This window comes from Meriones unguiculatus, chromosome 18, assembly GCF_030254825.1.
Source record: "Meriones unguiculatus strain TT.TT164.6M chromosome 18, Bangor_MerUng_6.1, whole genome shotgun sequence".
Lineage (NCBI taxonomy): Eukaryota > Metazoa > Chordata > Mammalia > Rodentia > Muridae > Meriones > Meriones unguiculatus.
The window spans coordinates 3,818,831-3,840,750 of NC_083365.1; the positions used below are offsets into that span (position 1 = coordinate 3,818,831).

The 21,920-nt window shown below is 39.2% G+C and overlaps 1 pseudogene; it reads left to right on the plus strand.

Moving 5' to 3' along the window:
• The first annotated feature begins 17,999 nt into the window (after window positions 1–17,999).
• Window positions 18,000–21,717, plus strand: LOC110543647 (olfactory receptor 5D13-like; annotated as a pseudogene).
• Window positions 21,718–21,920: the final 203 nt, after the last annotated feature.

The following is a 21,920-nucleotide window of genomic DNA, read 5'->3' on the forward strand; positions in this document are numbered from 1 at the left end:
ACCTTATTTGCACCTCTTATTTCATGGAAAATATTCAAAAAACATGTGTTTTTCTTCATCTTGTCTATACTGAACAAAAATTCTGAAATTAAAAAATTGATAGATACTGTCTCCTTCATTCGTGAATATTTTAATATAATTTTTATTTATTACAATTTATTCACTTTATATCCCAGCTGTAGCCCCACCTTCATCCCCTCCCAATTTTGCCCTCTCTCTTTTCCTCCCTTTCCTCTCTCTCTTCTTCATTTCCTACCATGCCCTATCCCCAGTCCACGGATAGTGGAGGATCTACTCCCCTTCCATCTGACCCTGGCCTATCAGGTATTATCAAGTGTGTCTTTCATAGTCTTCCTCTGTGTCCTGGTCAGACTGCTCCCACCTCAGGGGGAGGTGATCAGAGAGCCAACCACTGAGTTCATGTCAGAGATAGCACCTGCTTCCCTTATTGGGGCCCATTTGGAGACTGAGCTGCCATGGGCTACTTCTGTGCAGGGGGTCCAAGTTACCTCCATGAATGGTCCTTGGTTAAAGTATCAGTCTCAGAAAAAAACACCCTAGGCCCAGAATTTTTTGGTTCTGTTGTTCTCCTTGTATAGCTCCAGATACTTCAAATCTTTCTAACTTGCTTTCATAAGATTCCCTGCACTCTGCCCAAAGTTTGACTATGAATGTCAGCATCTGCTTTAATACCATGCTAGGTAGAATCTTTCAGAGACCCTCTGTGGTAGGCTCCTTTCTTGTTCCATATTTTCACTTTCCTCTGATATCTATCCCATTTTCCTTTCTGAATACAGATTGAGCATCTTACCCAGGGTCCTCTCCTTCTCCTTGCTTAGCTTCTTTAGGTGTACAGATCTTAGTATGATTATCCTTATTCTAAGGAAAGAGCTGCAGAACAATTGAAAATATAAAATACAAACAATCAAAAGAAATTTTGGACTTTTGTTTTCATGTCTGTGTTTAACATCAAAGTGTTCAACCTGAACAAATGTGCCTTGGTACAATATTAAATAAATAATTTGGTACTGTTGTATTTATCTGAAATTATTCAGATTTTTAATTTAAATTTAGAAGAAAATGTTTTTCTATTATTCCATCAAGAGAACAAACAAAGATCTCAGTGAAATTAGAACGAAAAAAAAATTGCAATAGAAATGTGTTTTACCGAGGGAAAAGCTATGAGCTCCTGTTCTACCATCTTTCTGTTTCCTCATCAAGATTCTCTTAAACACATTGAGATAAAAATCTACCACAGTCATTATTACTAATATGAATAGATAAGTTTCCAAAAATATATAACGAGAAAAGAATGTACGGTGAATACTGAGAAGGAGATCACGCTGTCTTCAAAATGACACTTCAAAGAGTTCTTAAGGGTTGTGGCAGAACATATCCATGGACAGTAACTCAGAATCAGGTTCATAGCGTCACTAACATATGAACCAGAAATGAACAATAGAAACACATAACAGTATAGATGGACAGACTATGGTATGTTCTTTCCGTAAAACACTTAAGCAGTGATATAGAGATGAACCAATAAATTTCAAATGCAGACTAAATTAAACTTTATATTTCCAAATATGTTGTAGTATAATCCAAAAAATAGAAAAGGGCAGGGAGAAGCTGAGGGAGGGAGGGTGGGATTGGGAAGGAATAAGGGAGCGGGATACAGCTGGGATACAGAGTTAATAAAATGTAACTAATAATAATAAACAATAAAAATAATAATAAGGCATCATAGTTTTCACCATGTAGTTGTTATGTGCAGACATTTTCACTAGAAAAATGCTGATGTTCTCTACACAGGTGAGGAGTTAGGAGATGTGTTAATATATAATCTTTTCATTGTTGGAGAGAAAAATGGAGAAGGAGAAGGGACAGAAAGGAGGAAGATCTGAGAGGAGAACAGAAAGACAAGGGGAAGTACAAAAATCCAGAGAAAAAAAAGTGTAAAATATGTGAAAGTACTTTTTAAATTGTTAAATGCATTCATTCCTTAGTCAGGTAAATGTAATTTAACACTGTGACTGAGATCCTAAGGGTCAGACCTTGGTCATGACAGCTTGAATGAACCAGTTTAAACCATTTTCCTTTATTGTCAATTAAGCTGGTAATAAGTGAAAAAAAGTGATAGTGAGAAATATTGACATGTAATTTATTCAATAATTGCACGGGAAGAGTGAGAAGAGATCCAGTGACTCACACCCAAGTGCGTCTTCAGGATTCCAGCATGAGGTGTAGATGGCATGCCAAATTAGGTACTGTACTCACCATGAGTGACTCATCGTTCTCTTGTCTACATCTCCTGGGAACCATTCTGACAAACGCTAAATCCCTTTTTAGAAGATTATGCTTTCCCCAACCCCTGCTGGCCAAAGTGTCAGCTTTTTGCTCTTGTCTGCCTGAGCAACCTGCATGAGATTCCAATTTCTTGGGGGTGTTTTCATTGAGTAGTTGGAGAGATGAAAGAAAGAGCATGTAGAGTGTCTCTGTAGAGTATCTCTGTGCTTGTAAGGACCATTAAAACACCACTAAAGAGCAATTGATTCACTTGTTGTACCCACCTTCTATTTGTATGAAGCCTTTCTCTTTTGAACAAAGGTAATTTAAATAAATTATAATTTATAGCTAACATTAAATATGTTCTCTTCCTCAAACTCTGTTCAGTAAAGTAGAAAACACACTTCATACTTTCTATGCCATAAATACACCATGCCATAATTAAAGGCAAATTCAAACATGAATAACACTAATTAAAATCTAAGAGAGAAAAGGGAAAATTTGTTAAAGCAATGCTAATCAAAATAAAATAACCAAATGTTAAATAATTTATGAACAGTTTCTCAATGCTTTAGCTTTAAAAAGGACAAATTCAGCCAGGCACAGTGGCACATGCCTGTAATCCCATCAGTTGGGGAGGCAGAGGCAGGCAGATCTCTTTGAGTTCTAGGCCAGCCTGTTCAACAAAGCAAGTCCAGCCTTGTTCCTTTTCTTCAGCCCCAACCTCTGTCTAGTATATCTACCCTTCTGAGTGAGATTGTTGCATCCACCCTTGGAACCTGTATGTTCTTTATCTTCTTTGGGACTTGTGCCTCATAGTATGCTTAACGTGTTCTGTAGAGCTAAAATCCACTTTAAAAATTTATTTATTTTTTAATAAATTACAGTTTATTAATTTTGTATCCCAACTGTAGTCCCCTCACTCATCCCTTTCCTCATCTCCTACCATACCCCCCAAATCCACTGAAAAGGGAGGTCCTCCTCCACTTCCATCTGACCCTAGCCTATCAGGTCTCATTGGGGTTGTCTGCACTGTCTTCTTGTGTGGCCTGGTAAGGCTGCTCCTCCTTCAGGGTTATGTGATCACAAAGCTAGCCACTGAGTTCATGTCAGAGATAGTCCCTGTTTCCATTACTAGGAAACCCATTTGGAGACTGAGCTGACAAGGGCTACATCTGTGCAGGAGTTCTAGGTTATCTCCATGTATGGTCCTTGGTTAGAGTATCAGTCTCAGAAAAGACACCCATGCCCATATTTTTTGGATCTATTGCTCTCCTTGTTGAGGTCCTGTCCTCTCCAGGTCATCCTATCTTTCTCTTCTTTCATAAAATTCTCTGCACTCTGCCCAAAGATTGGTTATGAGTCTCAGCATCTAATTTGATATTTTGCTGGGTAGTCTTTCAATGGCCCTCTGTGGCAGGCTACTGTCCTGTTGCCCTTTTTCTCTCACTTCTGATGTCCCTCCTTTTTGCCTTTCTGAGTGAGGGTTGATCATTTTACCCAGGGTCCTTCTACTTGTTTAGCTTATTTGGTGTACAAATTTTAGTAGGTTTATCCTATATTATATATCTAATATCCACTTATAAGTGAATATATATCATGTGTGTGCTTCTGCTTCTGGGATACCTCACTCAGGATGATCTTTTCTAGTTCCCACCATTTGCTTGCAAATTTCATGATTTCAATGTTTTAATTGCTAAGTAATATTACATTGTGAAAATGTACCACAATATCTGTATCCATTCCTCCATTGAGGGGCATATGGATTGTTTCCAGATTCTGGCTATTACAAATAAAGATGTTCTCTCCAGATCTTACTGTTTCCCACTTCTTCCATAAGATTCTCTGCACCCTGCCTAAAGGTTGGCCATAAGTTTCAGCATCTGCACTGATAGTCTGCAAGTCAAAGCCTTTCAGAGGTCCTCTGTGTCAGGCTCCTGACTTGTTCCCTCTTTTCTCCTTCTTCTGATGTCCATCCTCTTTGCTTTTCTGGATAGGGATTGAGCATTTTAGCAAGAGTCCTTCCTCTTGATTAGTTTCTTTAGGTGTACAGATTTTAGTAGGTTTATCCTATATTATATGTCTACATGGGTGAGTACATACTGTGTGCATCTTTCTGCTTCTGGGATAGCTCCCTAAACCTGAGCACAGGGGTCTTTCCTTAGACTCATACTCCAAGGACTATGCATGGAGATAACCTAAGACCCCTGCACAGATGTAGCCGATGGCAGTTCAGTATCCAAGTGGGTTCCATTGTGATAGGAACAGGGACTGTCTCTGACATGAACTGATTGGCCTGCTCTTTAATTACCTCCCCCTGAGAGGGAAGCAGCATTACCAGGCCACAGAAGAAGACAAGGCAGCCACTCCTGATGAGACCTAATTGACTATGCTCAGAAGGGAGGAAAAGAAGACTTCCCCTATCAGTGGACTTGGGGAGAGGCATGCATGCAGAGGGTAAAGGAAGGGAGTGATTGGGATGGGAGGAGGGGGGGGCACCACATGAGGAATACAAAGTGAATAAAGTATAATTAATAAAGAATTAAAAAATAAAAAAATAAAGATGTTATGAACATGGTTGAGCAAATGTCCTTGTTGTATACTTGAGCATATGCCTAGGAGTGCTATTGCTGGATCTGGAGGAAGCACTATTCCTAATTTTCTGAGAAATCACTAGATTGATTTCCAAAGTGGTTATGCAATTTTACCTTCTCGGTTCTCCCTTCTCCACATCCTCTCCAGCAAAGACCTCAACATAAAAGCAGACACACTAAACCTGTTAGAAGAAAAAGTGGAGAAAAGCCTTGAACTCATAGGCATGGGAGACACCTTCCTGAATAGAATGCCAATAGCACAGGCTCTAAGATCATCAATCTATACATGGGACATCATGAAACACAAAAGCTGTTGTAAAGAAAAGGACACCGTCATCAGACAATCTACAATCTACAGATTGGGAAATGACAATCTACAGATTGGGAAAGGATCTTCACCAACCCTATATCTGACAGGGGGCTAATATCCAGAATATATAAAAAACTCAAGAAGTTAAACAGCAAAATATCAAGGAATGCATTTTTTCTCTAAACAGAGAATACTCAATAGAGGAATAACAAATGGCAGGGAAATACTTAAAGAAAAGCTCAACATCTGTAACCTCAGAAAAATGCAAATCAAAACGACCTTAAGATTGCAACTTATACCCATTGGAATGGCTAGGATCAAACACTCAAGTGAGAATACATGCTATAACCCACTTTCAATTGGGTACATACCATGTGTGTCTTTCTGGGTCTGGGTTACCTCATTCATGATGATCTTTTCTAGTTCTATACATTTGCCAGCAAATTTCATGATTTCTTTGTTTTTAGTAGCTGAGTAAAATTCCATTGTGTGAATGTGCCTCAGTTTCTTTTTCAACCCATTGGTTGATGGATATTTAGGTTGTTTCCTGATTCTGGCTATTGTGAATAAAGCTCTTATGAACATAGTTGAGCAAGTGTCCTTGTTCTATAGTGGAGATTGTTTTGAGTATATACCCAGGACAGGTATCGCTGGATCTTGAGGTAAAGCTATTCCCAATTCCCTGAGAAAGCATCAGATTGATTCTAAGTGGTTGTACAAGTTTATACTCCCATCATCAATGAAGGAGTATTCCAATTTCTCTACACCCTTGCCAGCAAGCATGTGCTGTTACTTGATATTTTGCTCTTAGGCATTCTGACTTGTGTGAGACAGAATCTCAGGGTTGTTTGATTTGCATTTACCTGATAACTAAGGAAGCTGAGCATTTTTTTAAGTGCTCTCACTTAAGTGGTCAGAGATCAGACATGGGGAGAATGAGGGCAAGAGGACAGAAATCCTGTAGAGAAAACAAAACAAAACAAAATAGAGTGTGGTGGTACCTCTGTGACAAGCTGGAGACCTAAGTCAACATAGGCTCCTGGGAGGATAAGACAAGGGCTCAGGCAGGGCCTCCTAGTAACAGAGGCCATAGAGACCAAAGAGGACACCATCAACCCTAGCAGAGGGAGGGGAACAACAACCCACAAAGCAAAACTCTCTCCCAAAATTGACCCTGCCTACAAGATGTGCAGGGATAAAGATAGAGCAGAGATTGAGGGAATGCCTAACCAACGCCTGGATCAACCAAGGACTTACCCTCTTGGTGAGTGCTCGTCCCTGACACTATGAAGGTATACTCTGCTAAGCTTGCAGACAGGAACCTGACAGAGTTGTCTTCTGAGAGTCTCTACCCAACATCACCTCAAAACAGATGCCCAAACTCATAGCCAAACACTGAGTAATGTGTAGCGAGTCTTATGGAAATGGGGGAAGAAAGATAAAAGAACATGGAGGTGACAGGAACTCTACAAGAAGACCAACAGTACCAAAGAATCAGGGCCCAGAGGGGCTTGCTTAGACTGAAGCACCAACCAAGGGCCATACGGGAACTGGACCTAAGCCTCCTACAAAGATGTAGCAGATGGGACAATTAGGAATCATGTGGGTCCTTGTTAAGGGAAGTGGGGACTGCACTGGACATGGATTCACTTGCTAACTTTTTTAAAAATGGCTTTGCCCTGGCAGGACTGCCTTGTCAGGCCACAAGGGAAAAACACAATCTCAATCCTGATGCAATTTGATGAGCTGAGGGGAATGGAAAAGGGAGCTTTCTTTTCTTAGGAAAAGGGGAGAGGGTGGAGAGAGGAAGGGTGAGACTGGGAGGGGAGGAAGGAGGGAGAGTGGTTCTGTAAGGTGAAGAGGGATGGGACTACAAGGAGGATATAAAGGGTTCTCCATATATCTTAAATCCATCATGGCATTGAATGACATTGCTGGAGAAAACTGATGAAATATTTCAAAATGAGCATAAATGGACAATATGCATGATATTTTATTCAATCTACAGTGATAGTAAAAGTGAATGCACTGAAATTGGTTTAGTTCATAGAGTTTGGAAGTATCTGGAAGGAACTGGTGAAAGAAAAAATGATTAAAATATGTGAGAAAGAGATTAAAAATGAATACATTAATTTAACATAATTTAAATTTATGTAGAAAATAACACTTCTAAATATTCTGACACACTGAAACATTACTATTACTCCTTTAATGGACATCAAAATGTCTCAACTATGTATGCATCAACAAATAATGTTAAGGTAAATTGCAGTTTAATAAATATGAATGTATAGGCATCAAAATAGTTCTAATTCTCCAAATATTTTATAAGACACTGAAAATGAAAATTAAAACTGCAAGGGGCGGAGCCAAGATGGCGACTAGCACACACAGTTTCTGAGCAGTGGGATACCTGATCTTCTGAGGTGGAGAATGGAAGGACCCCCAACCCAGGAAAACCACAGTGAGGCTTTCTGACATCAAACTCAATGGAGAGAAACTTAAATCAATCCCACTGAAATCAGGGACAAGACAAGGCTGTCCATTGTCCCCATATCTCTTCAACATAGTACTTGAAGTCCTAGCCAGAGCAATAAGACAACTAAAGATCAAGGGGATACAAATCGGAAAGGAAGAGGTAAAAGTGTCACTATTTGCAGATGATATGATAGTATACATGAGCGACCCCAAATATTCAACCAGAGAACTCCTTCAGCTGATAAACACCAAGCAAGTGAAAGACCTGTTTGATAAAAACTTCAAGTCTCTGAAGAAAGAAATTGAAGAAGATATCAGAAGATGGAAAGATCTCCCGTGCTCATGGATTGGTAGGATTAACATTGTGAAAATGGCCATCCTGCCAAAAGCAATCTACAGATTCAATGCAATTCCCATCAAAATACCAACTCAATTCTTTACAGACCTTGAAAAAAAGATTCTCAGCTTCATATGGAGAAACAAAAAACCCAGAATCTCCAAAACGATCCTGTACAACAACAGATCATCTGGAGGTATCTCCATTCCTGATCTCAAGCTGTACTACAGGGCAACAGTAATAAAAACTGCATGGTATTGGCATAGAAACAGAAAGGAGGATCAATGGAACCGCATAGAAGACCCAGAAATAAATCCACACACCTATGAATACTCGATATTCGACAAAGAAGCCAATTCCATTCAATGGAAAAAAGACAGCATCTTCAACAAATGGTGCTGGACCAACTGGATGTCTACATGCAGAAAAATGAAAATAGATCCATATTTATCACCCTGCACAAAACTAAAGTCAAAGTGGATCAAAGACCTCAACATAAAACCAGATACCCTAAATCAATTGGAAAAAAAAGTGGGGAACAGCCTAGAACTCATTGGCACAGGAGACAACTTCCTGAACAGAACACCAACTGCACAGGCTCTAAGAGCAACAATCAATAAATGGGACCTCATGAAACTGAAAAGTTTCTGTAAAGCAAAGGATACCGTCATCAAAACAAAACGACTGCCTACAGATTGGGAAAGAATCTTCACTAACCCTTTATCTGACAGAGGACTAATATCCAGTATATACAAAGAACTAAAGAAGCTGAAAAGCAGCAATCCAAGTAATCCAATTAAAAAATGGGGAACAGAGCTAAACAGAGAATTCTCGACAGAGGAATATCGAATGGCAGAAAAACACTTAAAGAAATGCTCATCCTCATTAGCCATCAGGGAAATGCAAATCAAAACGACCCTGAGATATCACCTTACACCCATCAGAATGGCCAAGACGAAAGACTCAAGCGATAACACATGCTGGAGAGGTTGTGGAGAAAGGGGAACCCTCCTCCACTGCTGGTGGGAATGTAAACTGGTACAACCACTCTGGAAATCTATCTGGCGCTTTCTAAGACAAATAGGAATAGTGCTTCCTCCAGACCCAGCTATACCACTACTAGGTATATACCCAAAGTTTGTTCAAGTACACAAAAAGGACACTTGCTCAACCATGTTTATAGCAGCTCTATTTGTAATAGCCAGAACCTGGAAACAACCCAGATGTCCATCAATGGTGGAATGGGTACAGAAATTGTGGTATTTTTACACAATGGAATACTACTCAGCAATCAAAAACGAGGAATTCATGAAATTTGCAGGCAAATGGTGGGATCTAGAAAAGATCATTCTGAGTGAAATATCCCAGAAGGAGAAAGACAAACATGGGATATACTCACTTATATAGACCTATAAGATATGATAAACATAATGAAATCTATACACCTAAAAAAGATAATCAATTGAGCGGACATGGGGTAAGATGATCAATCCTTGTTTAGAAAGACAGATGGGATGTGCATTGAAAGTATGACAGGAGTCTACTGAGCGCATCTGAAAGACTCTAACTAGCAGTGTTTTCAAAGCAAAGACTCATGACCAAACCTTTGGCAGAGTACAGGGAATCATAAGAAAGAAGGGGAGTTAGTCTGATGGGGAAAGTATAGGAGCTCCACAAGGACCAAATATATCTGGGCACAGGGTCTTTTCTCAGACTGACATTCAACCAAGGACCATGTATGGATATAACCTAGAACCTCCGCTCAGATGTAGCCTGTGGTAGCTCAGTAACCAATTGGTTTCCCAAAGTGAGGGGAACAGGGACTATTTCTAACAGGAACTCAATGACTGGCTCTTTGGTCTCCCCACCCCCGAAGGGAGGAGCAGTCCTGTTAGGCCACAGAGGAGGGCTTTGCAGCAAGTCCTGAAGATAACTGATAAAACAGGATCAGATGAATGGGGAGGAGGTCCCCCCTATCAGTGGACTTGGAAAGGGGCATGGTGGAGATGAGGGAGGGAGGGAGGGACTGGGAGGGAATGAGGGATCGGGACACGGCTGGGATACAGAGTTAATAAAATGTAACTGATTAAAAAAATTTTAAAAATGCGCAAAAAAAAAACGAAAAAATAAAGGAAAATAAACTTATAATATTGAGTAATTATGAACTATAAAATATACAAATATTAAGAAAAAAGTTTTGTAGTGACAGAGACTACCATTTATCATAGTATTGACATAGTGCTGAAGGATATTACATTAATATATGAAAAAACATAAGATATGCTGAGACTCAGAAATTAATGTAGACTCACAAAAAGTAATAATTCTACCAGATCTAATTTTAACTTCCAGGTTTCACTGAAATCCAAGACAATATTGAATATCAACTGAATACTTAACTCTGTAATTCTTTATAGCTAAAGCAATTATGTAAGAGGGGATATTTCCGAGAACCTTCCTAGACCAGGGCTCTAAGCCTGTAGCAAGGCTGGGCCTCATGTGCAAACACCCGCTGCTATACACCAGAAATGAACAGTTCTCTGTAAATGGCAGAATTTAAATGATTTCAACTGTGAAATGTTACAGATTATGATATATAAAACATAGTTACTACAGTCTGTAAAAGAGCAGTTTAGGTTCATCTTGGGTTTCATTAAAACAGAGGACACAGTAGAACTTAGCATAACTTCAGCAGGTAACCAGAAGAGAACAGGTGCACCCCAATCTTGATTTTATTTTTATTTTGTTTTGCCTTTTTATGTGCCTTATTTGTTGTTGTTCATGTTGACATTATGGCTATTATTTCATTACTGGTTGTCCAATTCTGGCTTCAAAATACATAGTTTAGGGTCAAATAATAGATTTGCAAAATACACCCCTTCCTGTTTTTGTACTTTACAACAATTCTTTGCTATGTTCCAACTCAAACCAACATGTGGTTGGCCTGCACATTCCCATAAGATACATTGAATGCCTTTGAAGTTATCTTTTACAGTACCAACATGCACACATCTGTAGCATGACTTAACTGAAGAATGGATGCAGAAATTGTGGTACATCTACACAATGGAGTATTACTCTGCAATGAAAAACAAGGAAATCATGAAATTTGCAGGTAAATGGTGGGATCTGGGAAAGATTATCCTGAGTGAGCTATCCCAGAAGCAGAAAGGCACACACAGTATACACTCACTCATATAGACATATAACATAGGATAAACCTACTAAAATCTGTACTTCTAAAGAAACTAATCAAGAGAGAGGACCCTGACTGAAACGCTCAATCCCCATCCCAAAAGGCAAAGAGGATGGACATCAGAAGAAGAAGAAAACAGGAAACAACCTAGGAACTTGTCACAGAGGGCCTCTTAACGGCTCTGGCCTGCAGACTATCAAAGCAGATGCTGAGTCTTTTGGCCAACTGTTGGGCAGAGTGCCTGGAATCTTATGTAAGAAGTGGGAAATAGTAAGATCTGGAGAGGACAGGAACCCCACAAGGAGAGCAACAGAACCAGAAAATTTGAACACAGGGGTCTTCCCAGAGACTCATACTCCAACCAAGTACCAGGCATGGAGATAACCTTGAACCCCTGCACAGATGTAGCCCATGGCAGTTTAGTGTCCAAGTGGGTTCCACAGTAATGGGAAGAGAGACTGCCTCTGACATGAACTGATTGGCCTGCTCTTTGATCACCTCCCCCTGAGGGGAGAGCAGACTTACCAGGCCACAGAAGATGACAATGCAGCCACTCCTGATGAGATCTGATAGACTAAGATCAAAAGGAAGGAGAAGAGGACCTCTCCTATCAGTGGACTTGGGGAGGGGCATGCATGAAGAAGGGGGAGGGAAGGTGGGACAGGGAGGGAAGGGGGAGGGGCTTATGGGGGGATACAAAGTGAAAAAAGTAATTATTTTAAAAAAACCTAAGAGTATATTATAATGACAAAATTTATTCCTTTCTTCTTCCAAATCCTCCAATGACTTTTAAAACAAAACTCTTATAATTTAAGGTTTTGTGCCTGCTTACTTCAGTTACTGTGTCTGCACATACACAGTCTCCTGTTTGTCTTCACAGTGACACAGAATATCAGTCTCCCAGGCAAAACGTATTTCCTGCCTTCTGTCTTTCTCACACCTATGTTTATATGTTAGTTTTTCTATCAGATCTCAATACAGTAACTTTTCTGTCCAATCCCAGACCAACCATACAGGAAACATACAGTTTTTAAAACTGTTGCTCTATAGTACAACTTAAGATCAGGGATGGAGATACCTCCGGAAGATCTTTTATCGTAGAGGATTGTTTTAGCAATTCTGGGTTTCTTGTTATTCCATATGAAGTTGAGAATTTTTCTTTCAAGGTCTGTAAAGAATTGTGTTGGTAATTTATGGGAATTGCATTGAAGAATTGTTTTTGGTAAAATGGCCATTTTTACTATGTTAATCCTGCCAAGCCATGAGCATGGGAGATCTTTCCACCTTCTGATATCTTCTTCTAATTCTTTCTTCAGAGACTGGAAGTTTTTTTCATACAAGTCTTTGACTTGCTTGGTTACATTCACACCAAGGTACTTTATGTCCTTTGTGACTATAGTGAAGGGTGTTGTTTCACTAATTTCTTTCTAAGCCTTTTTGTCCTTTGTGTACAGGAAAGCTACTGATTTTTTTGATTTAATTTTGTATCCAGCCACTTTGCTGAAGGTGTTAATCAGTTGTAGGAGTTCCCTGGTAGAGTTTTTGAGGTCACTCAGGTATACTATCATATCATCTGCAAATAGTGATACTTTGATTTCTTCCTTTCCAATTTTTATCCCCTTGATCTCCTTCAATTGTCTTATTGCTCTAGCTAGAACTTCAAGAACAATGTTGAAAAGATATGGAGAGAGTGGACAACCTTACCTTGTCCCTGATTTCAGTGGGAATGATTTAAGTTTCCCTCCTCCGGTGCTGGTGGGAATGTAAACTTGTACAACCACTCTGGAAAGCAATCTGGCACTTTCTCAGACAACTAGGAATAGCACTTCCTCAAAATCCAGCTATACCACTCCTAGACATAAATCCAAAGGATTCTCAAGTACACAATAAGGATATTTGCTCAACCATGTTTGTAGCAGCCTTATTTGTAATAGCCAGAGGCAGGAAAAGGCCCAGATGCCCCTCAGTGGAGGAATGGATGCATAAATTGTGGTACACAATGGAATATTACTCAGCAATAAAAAACAAGGAATCATGAAATTTGCAGGTAAATGGTGGATCTAGAAAAGATCATCCTGAGTGAGCTATCCCAGCAGCAGAGGGATGCACACAGTATATACTCACTCATATAGTATAGGATAAACCTACTAAAATCTGTACACCTAAAGAAACTAATCAAGAGGGAGGACTCTTGCTAAAATGCTCAATTCTTACCCAGAAAGGCAAAGAGGCTGGACATCAGAAGAAGGAGAAAAGAGGGAACAAGTCAGGAGCCTGACACAGAGGGCCTCTGTAAAGCTCTGCCCTGCAGACTATCAATGTAGATACTGAGACTTATGGGCAACCTTTGGGCAGAGTGCAGGGAATCTTAGGAAAGAAGTGGGAGACAGTAAGATCTGGAAAGGACAGGAACTCCATAAGGAGAGCAACAGAACCAAAAAACTCTGAGCACAGGGGTCTTTCCTGACACTGCTATTCCAACCAAGGACTATGCATGGAGATAATCTAAGACCCCTGCACAGATGTAGCCGATGGCAGTTCAGTATCCAAGTGGGTTCCATTGTGATAGGAACAGGGACTGTCTTTGATATGAACTGATTGGCCTGCTCTTTAATTACCTCCCCCTGAGGGGAAAGCAGCATTACCAGGCCACAGAAGAGGACACCACGGCAGCCACTCCTGATGAGACCTAATTGACTAGGATCAGAAGGAAGTAAAAGAAGTCCTCCCCCATCAGTGGACTTGGGGAGGGGCATGCATGCAGAGGGTGGGGGAAGAGAGGGATTGGGATGGAAGGAGGGAGGGAACCATGGGGGGGTACAAAGTGAGTAAAGTATAATTAATAAAGAAAAATTAAAAAAAGAAATATGAATCACTTACTAAGGTATTGGCTTTTGTCAAGAAAGAAAGTCGGATTTGGCTCAACTTCGTATGGAATAACAAGAAACCAAGAATTGCTAAAATAATCCTCTACAATAAAAGATCTTCTGGAGGTATCTCCATTCCTGATCTCAAGCTGTACTATAAAGCAACAGTTATAAAAACTGCATGGTACTGGCATAGAAACAGAATGGTGGATCAATGGAACCAAACAGAAGACCCAGAAATAAACCCACGTACTTATGGACACCTGATCTTTGACAAAGATGCCAAAACCATACAATGGAAAAAAGATAGCCTCTTCAACAAATGATGCTGGTCCAACTGGATGTCTACATGTAGAAAAATGAAAATAAATCCATACTTATCACCCTGCACAAAACTGAAGTCCAAGTGGATCAAAGACCTCAACATAAAACCAGACAGATTAAATCGGCTAGAAAAAAAAGTGGGAATACCCTAGAACTCATTGGTACAGGAGAAAACTACCTGAACAGAACACCAACAGCACAGGCTCTAAGAGCAACAATCAGTAAATGGGACCTCATGAAATTGAAAAGCTTCTGTAAAGCAAAGGACACTGTCATCAAAACAAAGCGACTGCCTACAGATTAGGAAAGAATCATCACCAACCCTTTATCTGACAGAGGACTCATATCCAGTATATATAAAGAACTAAAGAAGCTGAAAAGCAGCAAACCAACTAATCCACTTAAAAAATGGGGAACAGAGCTAAACAGAGAATTCTCTGTAGATGTCGGGAGCCGTGACTCAGCGGCCTGCTTTGATATTTAAATCTCAGCAGAGAGATGGCTTTTAGCAGGTCTTTACTAATGGCAGAGGAGAACTTGCAAGTCCATCTCCTTTTGTTTGTGACAACAGGTGGGATAGCTTGTGAGGGTTACACCTCTTCCTCAGGCTCCTTGTGCAAATTAACCTATTGTTCTGAGATGTTTTACTGGCTAAAGTAACTCCTCAAAATAAATAAAGTGGTCAGAAGGCTGGAGGCAGAGGAGGAGGCAGCACTGGAGACTGGCTGCTGGCACTGCTTGCTGCAGCAGTCTGCCTTTTGCAAAGGCTGTCGAGTCTGGACCTTTAAACAGTTTCCTGTGTGCTGTGTGTTTATTTTATTAATATTAATCCTCACACCCGACTCAAGAACCGTTTGACTCTGCCCGGCTGGCCCCGGCATGTAGAGGAATATCGAATGGCAGAGAAGCACTTAAAGAAATGCTCAACCTCATTAGCCATTAGGGAAATGCAAATCAAAACAACCCTGAGATTTCACCTTACACCCATCAGAATGGCCAAGATCAAAAACTCAAGTGACAACACATGCTGAAGAGCTTGTGGAGAAAGGGGAACCCTCCTCCACTGCTGGTGGGAATGTAAACTTGTACAACCACTCTGGAAAGCAATCTGGCGCTTTCTCAGACAACTAGGAATAGTGCTTCCTCAAGATCCAGTCATACCACTCCTAGGCATATACCCAAAAGAGGCTCAAATACACAAAAAGGACATTTGTTCAACCATATTTGAGCAGCTTTATTTGTAATAGCCAGAAGCTGGAAACAGCCCAGATGCCCCTCAACTGAAGAATGGATGCAGAAATTGTGGTACATCTATACAATGAAGTATTACTCTGCAATGAAAAATAAGGAAATCATGAAATTTGCAGGTAAATGGTAGGACCTGGTAAGGATCATCCTGAGTGAGTTGTCCCAGAAGCAAAAAGACACACACGGTGTATACTCACTCATATAAACATACAACATAGAATAAACCCACTAAAATCTGTACATCTAAACAAACTAAGCAAAAGAGAGGACCCTAACTAAAATGTTCAATCTCCATCCTGAAAAGCAAAGAGGATGGACATCCGAAGAAAACGAAAACAGGAAACAACTTAGGAACCTGCCACAGAGGGCCTCTGAAAGCCTCTGCCGTGCAGACTGTCAAAGCAGATACTGAGCCTGATGGCCAACTGACGGACAGAGTGAATGGAATTTTATGTAAGAAGTGGGAAATAGTAAGAGCTGGAGAGGACAGGAACTCCACTAGGAGAGCAACAGAACAAGAAAATTTGAACACAGGGAACTTCCTGGAGACTCATACTCCAACCAAGGACTATTCATGGAGATAACCTAGAACCCTGACAATGCAGCCACTTCTGATGAGAACTGATAGACTAAGATCAGAAGGAAGGAGAGGAGGACCTCCCCTCTCAGTGGACTTGGGGAGAGGCATGCATGCAGAAAGGGGGAGAGGGTGGGACCGGGAGGGGAGGAGGGAGGGGCTTATGGCAGGATACAAAATGAGTAAAGTGTAATTAATAAAAGTTAAATAAAAAAATTAAAAAATGGTAAATTCTCAATAGCAGAATCTCCAATGGCTCACTTAAAGAAATGATAAACATCCTTATCCATCAGGGACATGCAAATCAAAACTACTTTGACATTCCATATTACTACAGTCAGAATGACTAAGTTTGTTAACAGAAATGACAGTTTATGCTGGCTACAATTTGGAGCAAGGGAAATAATCCTCTCGTGCCAGTGTGAGTGAAAACTTGGACAATCACTATGGAATTCAATATAAATTTCTTCATAAAATTTGGAATTGATCTACCTTAATACCCAGCTATACTACTTACTTTTGTGCATATACCCAAGGGAAGCTTCATCCTATCAAAAGGACATTTGCTCATCCATGTTCGTTACAGATTTTTCACAACAGCCAGAAACTGAAACCAAAACAAACAGACAAACAAACAAAAAAAGAATGTGTCTCAACAGAAAAATAGATGAACAAAGTATGGTAATTTACATAATGAAGTTTTACATAACCTTTTTTAAGGTAAGTTTATGACAATTGCAAGCAAATGGATGCAACTAGAAAGAAAAATCATCTTGAATGAGACAACCAAGACACAGAAAAACAAAACGCTTTGTATTTGCTTAAAAGTGAATATAAGCCATTAAGTAAAAGATAACCAAGATACAGTCCATGTACCCAGAGAGGTTAGGTGAAAAGAAGAGCTATAGGGAGGACTTGTGGGTCTTCCTGGGTAGTAGAAATAGAACAGATTTTATGTGTGTATTGAGCAGGGGTGATAACAGGTGCAGGAATGATCGATAGTGGACGGCTGAATGGAGGGCGACGTAAGGGAAGATATGGCTGGAACTGAGTATTGGGGGGGATTGTGGTTTGGAAACAGTGCAGTGAAAACTTCTTGGAATCTGTTAAGGTGATCCTAATGAGGAATCCTAGTAATGGAGTATCGTACATGGGCATAATACGTTCATTATATTTATATAATTTCTGTCATCTTTGTTCTTCTATGGAAATAAATTTGTAAAATAATTTTGTGTATGAGCATACAGACACTGTTGCTGTAGCTTTCTCTGACCCTTACATTAGCCACAAAGTGATTTTCATCATGTATAAATATATGTATATATATATGATGAAACCACTGTTATGATATCTTTTCCCTGTATAATTTTATTTCTATATTTATATACATTATGTCTATTTTCACTATCTACCTACTAAAAGTGATCATAGAGTACAGTTGATAGTACAAATGCCCTAGGGCTTTTGGATGTAACATACAATCACATGGGACAGTCTTACCTTTAATTGCTCAAATTGTATCCTCCCAGGCAAATTTTCAATGAAAATCCCTTGGACCCCAAGGCCTTGAAACATATATTTATACCAAATTTTTAACCAGTATTTAAAAATACAACATTTGGTCTAGTATTTTGAGTTTCTCTAAATAAGTGGCTAAACTTCATTTAAAACATTCACTAAATATACTGCTGATGAAAATTCTTCAAGGACTATTTTTATTTATTAAGTAGTAAGCAGGAAGATTTTTGATAGCTCCTTAATCTTAATGGAGAATTCTAGTAAATGCATCACTCAGGCCCCTCTGTATTTAGGTGAGCTGATTCAGTTCTGTCACTCCATTTGAATGAAGGAATGAGGACCTTAGTATTCTTTTTAAGGGGAAACCAGATTTGTGGATCCCAACAATTTTAAATCCCATTTTCTTGGTTAAGGAAAATCCATAAGTAATACAGTATTATGCTTTTATGGTTTTTTTAGGGGCTATTTCTGTGCATCAAAGAAAGAAAGAAACTTATGCTCAAAAATAATAAAATCTAAGTTATCATAACTCTTTGCAGGTAAGTGAGACCAACAGTTTTCTTTGTAAAATTAAAATTTCAAGTATAGTATGGTGACATAAATCACTACTCTTAGTATTTGAAAGGTGAGGTTGGAAAATCAGGATTACAAATCCATTCTTAATTGAGTCCAATGTTTGCTGAAACATATGGCTCCATAGTTATTTGAAGGCCACAGCTGGCTACGTAAAATCTGGCATCAGAAAAAAGAAAAGACAAAACCAATATTTTGTAATAATCTTTCCTTTCAATCTTCCTGATCCTTCCAGGATGTGCTACCAATAACATGTTCAGGGCTTAGCAGTCATCAGTCCATTATTTTCAGCAGCTTGAGGAGTCATGAGAGTCTTAATTAACTATTATTCACTGTAAACTACTTTTTTGAGTAATGATGGGAGGAGCATTTATGTTTTAAGTATGTATGTATCTGTGAGGCAAGGGTGAATGTAGTGCTGCTGTTGAAAATTGATTATTGTGCTGAAGACTCTTCAGTAATTGATTGTGTTTTTTTCCCAAGATTGTTTCTCTGGGTCAAAGGCTACAGTAATTCTCTGTAAAGGTAGTCCAAGTGTGTAAGAGAATAGAAAGAAAATGTTTTGTTCTTTGATTGAGTGTCCAGATAATATTCCGAGGCATCTACACCATAGTTCAGGAGGAAAATTTTGTTCTATTTTGTTCTAAGAATGTAAACCTACAGATAACTCTCTGTGAGCTAAATTGTCACAAATGTTGATGTATGCTACTTAAACTAAATTGTCACAAATGTTGATGTATGCTACTTAAACTAAATTGTCACAAATGTTGATGTATGCTACTTAAACTAAATTGTCACAAATGTTGATGTATGCTATTAAACTGTGTCTCCTATATATCATACTATATTTTACACTATATTAAGTTTGTAATAAATTCACCTTCTGATGTTTTACTTCACTAATTAAATTTTTTTATAAATTATACTTTATTCAGCTGTAGCCCTCTTTTATCCTCTCCTAATCCTACCATCCTTCCCTCTTCTCCACTCTTGCCCCTCCCCGAGTCCACTGATCCTACTCTATCAGGTCTCATCAGGACTGGCAGTATTGTCTTCCTCTGTGGCCTGGTAAGGGTGCTCCCCCAGCAGGGGGAGGTGATCAAAGATCCAGCCACTGAGTTCATGTCAGAGACAGTCCATGTTCCCATTACTAGGGAACCTACCTAGAGACTGAGCTGCCATGGGCTACATCTGTGCAGGGATTCTAGGTAGAGACATTTCACTTGTAAGATTTATTTTTATTTTGTACATAGGTATGCTTGTGTCTTCATAAATATATGTCACATGTTTGGGAGATGATGGGTGCCAGGAGAGTCTGTTTTCTTCCCTGGAGCTGTGAGCTTCCAGTCATGGGTGCTGAGGACTGAACACAGGTCCCCAAAAGAGCAGAAAGGCTTTTGACCACTTACATGTCTTTCTAGATTGAATTAATTTTAAAGGTGTCATACTGGTAAACCGTTGTTTTACTGTTAAAGAAATGACAAATAACTCTTTGAAGAACTAATTGGAGTACTTAACTCATTTTTCAGAGTTTTCTGTTTTGACAATTATCTTGGGAAATACTTTAAACATTATTAAAATAATAAAATACTTCTTGTGTCTTTTTTTAAACATTTTATGTCTTTTATTTATATCCTAAACACATTGTAATAAAAAAAGGAAAACCTTGCATTTAAATTGCTTTCATACTATTGCAACATCGCAAGCCCAACATATATTTTTCTCTGATCAGATTATCATGAATTATATAACACTAGCCAAAGAACATACTTTTAAAATTCAAGTCAGTTCAAAATAAATAAAAAATATTTTATACATTGCCACAATGTAGGTATTTTAAATGTTCCAACTATGTTACTCAAGTGCAAACAATTCATAGGATAAGTAAATAGGGGAAAAAAAGCCAAAACCAAATTTATATTTGCACAGGTTAACATTTACTTACTTTTCTTTCTTCTCCTTCCCACTTCTCCCTTTCTCCTTCTTCCTCTTCCTCTTAATCCTCATCCTCCTTTTTCTCCTTTCTTTTCTTCTTTTTTATCCAGTGGAATGGGTACCATATTTTCATATTTTTACTGTAAATTTTGATTAATATGGGTGAAATATAATTTAAAAAGCTGGAGGCAATGGCGAAGTCTATTTACTGGAAAATAACAGGTTTTGCACTTTCACATGCATGTTGGGGTTAGAGGGGCCATTCTCAGGGGTTCAGCTGTTCGTGGCAGTACTGGCCCCTTTCATTTGAAATACCCTTGGTAAAATCTGACTTCTCTAATTCTGCTCTAATTATCTTTTTACCCCTTTAAGCTGAAAACATTCCTAGCAGCCGTGTTATATAAATAGAATGTTGAAAAATGAACCTGTTTTTCAATCATATTTTATAGTAATCATCAGACTTTAAAATACTTATTTTGTCCTCTTCTCTATTACAAATACTACTTCTGACTTTGACAGATTGTCCCCTCCTTTTTTTCTCCATAGTATCCATGAAAACCTGACGTCTGCGGTGACCTTCATTCTCATGAGCTTCTCAGAGTACCCACACCTGCAAGTGGCCCTCTTCCTCCTGTTCCTCATCATATACACAGTCACTGTGCTGGGAACCTGGGCATGATGCCATCATCAGGCTCAACCCCAAGCTCCACACACCCATGGACTTCTTTCTTAGTCATCTGTCCTTTGTGGATTTCTTACTCTACTGTCATCACACCAAAGCTCTTAGAAAACTTGATTGTGGAAGACAGAAGGACCTCCTTCACAGGCTGTGTCATGCAATTCTTCTTCATATGCATATTTGTTGTGACAGAAACCTTCATGTTGGCAGTGATGGCCTATGACAAGTTTGTGGCAGTGTGCAATCCCCTCCTCTACATGGTAGCTATGTCTCAGAAGCTCTGCTGCTACCTGGTAGCTGCACCATACTCCTGGGGTATAATATGTTCATTTGTACTCATACACTTTATGTTGACTTTGTTCTTCTGTGGAACCAAGTTTATAAATAACTTTGTGTGTGAGCATGATGCCATTGTGGCTGTAGCCTGCTCTGATCCCTACATAAGTCATAAGGTCATTTTCATCTTTGCTACTTTGAATGAGCTAAGCAGTCTGATGATTATTCTCACCTCTGATGTTTTCATTGTCATCACAGTCACATGAAAATGCCTACTACTGGGGGCACTACAAAGTCTTCTCCACCTGTGCCTCTCATCTCACTACCATCACCATTTTCCATAGCATTATCATCTCTCTCTCTATTGTGTTCCCACTACCAAAAGTTCTTGGTTTCTTGTCAAGGTGGCCTCTGTCTTCTATGCAATCATCATCCCCATACTGAACCATATACAGCCTCAGGAACAAGGATGTGAAGGATGCAGTTAGAAAGCTTTTAAGCTCTCATCTGTCCTATTAAACTGTAGTTCCTGAACAGTTAGGTATATATTTCAGAGTACCCATTTTCTCTCTGAAAGACATAAAGACCCATTTTTTTATTTTATTTTTATTTTTTTTATCAATTACACTTCATTCATTTCACATCCCCTTATAAGCTCCTCCCTCCTCCTCTCCCGATCCCACCCTCCCTTCCTCTTCTTCACGGATGCCCCTCCCCAAGTC